The sequence below is a fragment of the Dioscorea cayenensis genome, chromosome 5 (genome assembly GCF_009730915.1).
Source record: "Dioscorea cayenensis subsp. rotundata cultivar TDr96_F1 chromosome 5, TDr96_F1_v2_PseudoChromosome.rev07_lg8_w22 25.fasta, whole genome shotgun sequence".
NCBI classification, from domain to species: Eukaryota; Viridiplantae; Streptophyta; class Magnoliopsida; order Dioscoreales; family Dioscoreaceae; genus Dioscorea; species Dioscorea cayenensis.
The window spans coordinates 7,156,320-7,162,806 of NC_052475.1; the positions used below are offsets into that span (position 1 = coordinate 7,156,320).

Consider the following 6,487-nt stretch of genomic DNA (forward strand, 5'->3'; position numbering starts at 1 on the left):
CTAGTATCCGACTTATGAGAGTAGCTTCATACTTCATAGGTGGTAGCTCTTTCCACCCCCAATGCACAACTAAACAATCTATTATTATTTTTGTCTTTCTTTTCATTTTCCATTTTTTTAAGCAAAATAGAACAAGAAACAAAACTAATTAGTCCCTTAAACATTGAACGTGAGTTTCCAAAAGAGTTTCATGAGTGAGTGGTGCACAAATATTAATCGGGAAAAAATTCCTAGAAATTCAAGTAAAAACTAGAGCATGAGAATATTCAATGTTAAAACTTCTCCTAAACTCAAGAATACAAACATTGCAACTAAGGTGAACCGCCATTGGCTACGTGAGTATGTATGTCAATCAAAACTTGTATAAAAGACATGTGCAAAGTGAACTCCCCCCACACTTAAGATGTACATTGCCCTCAATGTACACATGCAAGCACAATAGAAAGTATAGCAATCAAGAAAATATGTGGGAATGGCAATGGAAACAATACTCCCCTGATTCCTAGTGTTGCATTTGATGGAGCTAAATCCTTAGGAGTGAAGTTCTAACGGGTTTTGAAGCACACACCGCCCACATTGGCCATGTCCATGCCTAGTTATCAATTCCCATACTGACAAGACCATCTGCATGCATACACAAGGGGGTTCAGTGAAGCTCAGTAAAAACAAAACAACTCAAGTACATAAAGATAAAGCAATGAAATACAACTCGAGACAAAAATAAAAGATAAACTCAGAAGGAAGATCCTTTCTTAGTATACAAGTCCAAAAGATAGTACTAAAACTGAAAGGTGAAAAATATAAACATAAAGTAAAGCAAAGACGCATCAAGCGTCGGTGTCCTCTGTGATCGGCTCTATTTCTACAGCTAAATGAACTGGTGCAGGTGGATCAACTGGTGGTGCTGGAGATGCCGAAAGGGTCTGAGGTCTTATAACGAATGGTGAAGTCTCATCTCGCTCTAATAACTGTTGTAGAATGGCAAGACGGGACATCACCTCCACATGGTTCATGGCCTATAGTGCATGAACCTCAGTCAAATCACTCTGGAGTACCCCCACAGCACTCTCGAGCCTCTCAAAATGATCATGGGCTCAAGGTGGAGAGAAAATGCGCACTAGAGGTGGCTCTTGTGCTGAGGGAGGCACATCTGCATCCATCGGCATAGGATGAGGCTCGGGGGTCGGTTGAGGATCCTCTGTAGTATCATCTCCTCCCTCTGCTACCTCTGGGGTAGGTGGAACCAATATATACACCCCATGACTGTGTCTACGCACCAATCCCATCAATCTCAGTGTCTCAATGCTCAAGGAGGCAGATATAATCGCCTTCTTGGCCCCGTGAGTCGTGTCCAGTAGACCCATCCCCAAGATGAGTCTCGTGATGTATGGGCCTAAAAAAAGCACTTCTACCCTTGTGTACTACCCTTGATACCTCATGTACTCAGCTACAATGTGTCCTAGATGGATCGGTGTGCTCTGAACCATCGAATAGAGATACAGAAGCTCCTGCCGGCTCAGGATGCCCGTACTATCACCACGGTCATTCACTAACCTGCTCATAATGGTATGCAAGTATCGATATGCAGGTCGAGAAAGGCACGTGGCCTTGGACACCCCTTGCTTATACTAGCCCTAACCGCATAACACTCCATACGCTCTCTGTAGGGTCAAGGTGCCAGGATAATCTGTCGGCGACTGAGTGTACTCCTCAGTACCTGTGAATGCCTCCTCATACAATCCTAACCAGATCAAAAAATGTGTCACACTCATGATGTAGTGATTCCCCAATGCTCTAAACTATATAGCATCGACACTGTCGAATCTATCATTAGAACGGTCAAACTCGAATGATAATATCACCTCGAGGGTAAGAGCACAGATGGAAGGCTCTTTAATCATCAGAAACTATCTCCAACCTTCCACCGAGATGAGATCCTCTACCTCATCCGCCAACTCATATCTCTACTGTATATCTCGCAATACACTCGTATCTAGGAAGCGAGTCTGTCCGAACCTAAGCCTCGAAATCACTCAAACCGAGCTTGGTGCTCAGGAATAGCAAACTCTTTGTGCTCAGTCTCAAGGGACTGCTCTCTTGGACGTTTGCCGGCTGTGATCTTCTTCTTAGGTGCCATATCTACAAGAATTAAAAAGAAATTGGTCGAATTGGCTCACAGGATTAGTGCTGCAGAAATCCACACGGTTGTGTGGAAATACCACATGCATGTGTGGATCCACGGGCGCTTGAAAATTAGCACGGCCGCACGCTAAAACTCCAAAAATACATCTTAGAATCATTTCTAAACTCTTTCTAATAATGCAATAACCATCTAATTGTAGAAACGAAGCAATATTTACCATTCTAATTGAATAAAATTGAATATGATGAAGAAAATAGAGAATTAAGGGTTACCGACGAGATGAAGTTAAAAACTTTGAATTCGGCCAGAAAACTTGAGTAAACCTCTCTAAATCAATGGTACGAGGTCGGGAGAAGGGTTAGGAATGTTATCTGAGTAACTGGGAGTGTGAGAATGAAGAAGAACGAAAGGATTTTAAAGAAAACCCACGGCTCTTGCATTTCTCTAATTTCACACGGGAGTGGAAATTACCCACGCCTAGTGTGACTCCACAGGAGAGACCCATAGGGGTAGATGCACGCCCCTGTGTGCTCTAGGGATAACACTCAATGCTTCTAAAGGCAACCACACGGGCGTGCAGAAATTACCCACGCCCGTGTGCCCGATCTATAGGGCAGACGCACGCCCCTGTAGCTTCTCTGTCCATCCGAGAAATATCTCTCAGTGTTTCACACGCCCGTGCAGAAAATTCCACACGGGCGAGGACCTTTATAGGACCAGCTCACAGGGGCACTCGCATGCCCCTGTGTATTCTCGGGATGGAAGAGAGCTCTTCTGTAAAGATCGACACGGGCATGCAGAAATTACCCACACCCGTGTGTTTATCACAGGGTCATCCACTAGGGCGAGTCCATGCCCCTGTGTTTTCTCGGGAAAAATCTCTAAGTCTCTGCAGGATGACATATGCTCGTGTGAAAATTACCCACGAGCATGGACCATCACAAGGTCGTTTACAGGGGCGAGTCCACGCCCATGTGTCCTCTCGGGATGAGCTCGTAGTAGAGACCCATGGCCGTGTGGAAATTCCACACTACCGTGCGTTTTCTTTGGATGCTTTAGAAAACTTTGCAGGCTCTGCAGAAAATTTTTCTGAACATATCAATACACTCAGAGCCTACCTTATCATGCAAAATATACCAGGGAAAAACATGAAAATAACTCTCTCAAATGACTAACAACTTCGCCATAAACATTTAAGCACACGATAACACCAAAATATCCGTGAGAAAATCACAACAATAGCATCTAAAAATCAAGACACCAAAACTTAAAGCCTTATTCATTCAAACACTAAACTAAAAACTAGGAAAGCAGTAAAAACTTGGGTTGCCTTCCAAAAAGCGCTTGTTTAACGTCACTTAGTTTGACGTACCTTGACTTACCTCACGGGAGTTCATAGATGAAGGTTCCCCTCTTACCCATGACTTGGAAGCATGATGAACATAACCTTTTGAAGGTAATGGGAGAGTTGTCGAGCTTGTTACCACTTAAGGGTTCGTCACCCTTGTTCCATTCTTGCGCATCCCCAACAGCCTTGGGGCATTTCTTGTGGCGTCTCCTCGCTCAATTCATCTTCTGGAGCATCTTCTTCACGATCTCCCGAGTAGATGGTACCTTCTCCTCTACACCAAGCATCATCACCTCTTCGTTCTCCATTTCTTGGTCTAGAAACCACTCGCACGGGTCCGGATTCAACATTTTTTGCACATATTCATCGATTAGTTTCATCGAGTAGTGTCAAGAAAATAAAGAGTATCATCAAAGTCGAGAGAATGTCGTATGGCTTCGGCGAGGCGGTATGTGAGCTTATCATCTCCAACCCTCAGTGTCAACTCCCCGCCGTCCATGTCGATAAGTGCCTCGAAAGTGAGCAAGAATGGCCTCCCAAGTATCAAAGGAACATCTACATCCTCATCGACATCCAACACTACGAAGTCTATAGGAAATATGTACTTGTCCACTTTGATAAGTACATCTTCAATGATTCTGCTCAGATGTCTCACCGTTTGGTCCGTCAATTGCAATGTCATCCAAGTGGGCCTAAGCTCTCCCAAGCCTAGTTTCTGAAAAAACGAGTATGGCATAACGTTGATACTAGCCCCGAATCCGCCAATGCCATCTCTTCACCCAAATTGCTAATGTTGCACAAAATCACAAAGCTTCTGGGGTTTTTCTTCTTGTTCGGCATACTCTTTTACAATACCGCCGAACAAGAGGCATCTAAGATCAACGACGCACTCTCCTCCAATTTTCTCTTATTGGTCGAAAGATCTTTTAAGAACTTGGCATACCGAAGCATTTTAGATAACGCCTCCACAAAAGGGATGTTGATGTGCAATTGCTTGAATAGACCTAATAACTTCTTGTATTGCTCATCATTTTGGTCGCTCTTCAATCTTGAAGGATACAAGATTCTTGGCTTGTAAGGTGGGGGCGCCACCTCCTTCTCTTTGTTAACTCTCTCCTCAACCTCCACGATCTCAAGTGCTTCAACAATGGTCTTCTCACTTGGAAGCCTACCCTCAACCTCACGACCACTTCTCAAAGTGATCGCCTTCACATGATCTCTCGGATTAGTCTTAGTACCTCTCCGATAGAGACTTCGTGATTTTCCCCACTTGATTTTTTAGATTGTGCAATGTAGCAGTATGGTTGCGAAGTGTAGCCTCGACTGATTAGAACCGTGTATCTGATGATTGCACAAATCTAGTCAAGGCTTTCTCTAAGTCGGTCATCCGGGTTTCCAAGCCAGAAACTCTATTCTCCATGTTCGGGGTTTGTTGTTGTTAAAAACCCGGTGGTGTTATGGCCTTTTCCTGCCCTTGGTTACTCCATGAGAAATTGTGGTGGTTCCTTCACCCTTGGTTGTAGGTGTTACTATAAGGATTACATTGTGCCCTTTCCCGAATTGCCCACAAAGTCTACTTGTTCAGTCGAGCTGAAGTAGCAATTGAAATAAGACAATCAGATGACATATGTGTACTCCCTACAACCATCACAACTCATGATCGCGGCCACCCTTGGTGAAGTCAATATATCTATTTTACTTTCTCAATGCCTCTACTTGGGCTGCTAAGGATGTAACCGCATCAATTTCATGGAGTCCGGCCACTTTCTTCTTTTTCCTTCTATTCCATTGGTAGCTAGCTATTCATGGCTATTTCCTCTACCAACTGTCGGGCTTCTTCATGGGTCTTGTTCCCCATTGTACCTCCTGCGGCGGCATCTAGAAGTTGTCTTATACTTGGATTTAACCCGTTGTAAAATGTCTGAATGATCATCCATTCGGGAAACCATGCTGTAGACACTTCCGCAAGAGGTCCTTGAAATCACTCTCATGTCTCAAACAAGGATTCAAGCTCCATCTGAACAAACAATGATATTTCATTAACAAGCTTTGCCGATTTCCCTGGAGGGAAGTATCTTGCAAGAAAAGCTTTGACCAATTTCATTCCATGTCGTGATGGATGCTCATGGTAAAGAATGTAGCCACTACTTCGCTCTTCCTTTTAGAGAGAATGGGAAAGGCCTCAATCTTATAGCATCATCCGTAACACCATTAATCTTCAGCATGTCACAAACTTCAAAGAAGTTTTCAATATGGTTGTTTGGATCCTCATCGGCCAAACCATTGAACTGCGCCAACCACTGTATCATTGGGATGAATGCTAGCTTTAGCTCAAAGTTCGGAGCTATAATTGGGGGCCGCACAATGATAGATTGTGTCCCCAATACTGACGGTCTGGTGTAATCAGAAAATGTTCTCTGTTGTTCATTCCATTCTTGCACAGGTTCTTTACCCTTTCTTCTAAGTGTATATTCAAGTTCATGATCACCTTCAATTAATATCGAAGGGTTCCTGCGGGTCATAACCTAGAGCTGTACCAAAATAAAGAAAACAAATCAGAACGATGATATAATAAGAAGATATGAAGTAGAATGAATGATGAATGACTAAGATAACAAAGTGCAAAGTATCTCTATACGCCTATTACCGGCAATGCCGCCAAAAACTTGACAATGCCCCTTGCGTGTGACCCGCAAGTGCACGGGTTTGTTGAAGTAATAAATTCCAGGTGAGTGGGGTATCTAATCCACAGGGAGTAGGGAATAAAAATTCTAAAATTGCTACTTAACCAAGTGAAGATGAATAATGATTGTGTTGATAAAGTGTAATGTAAGTAAAAACAAAAGAAACAAGAATGAGAGGCCTAAGTAAGTGAGAGGAAAGGTAATCGATAAAAGTGGGGTACTCTGACAGTGCTCCCCCTAGGACTAATGTTTCAAGTGCAATACTTACTATTATGCTTCCTAACTAATGCTTAATGAGTCGTGGAAACCCTA

The 6,487-nt window shown here is 43.3% G+C and overlaps 1 non-coding gene across 1 annotated transcript; it reads left to right on the forward strand.

Moving 5' to 3' along the window:
- The first annotated feature begins 5,433 nt into the window (after nt 1-5,433).
- LOC120262670 lies at nt 5,434-5,541 on the forward strand. The gene has a single exon (XR_005536929.1). It is a non-coding gene; the product is annotated as a small nucleolar RNA R71 (small nucleolar RNA).
- The last annotated feature ends 946 nt before the right edge of the window (nt 5,542-6,487 follow it).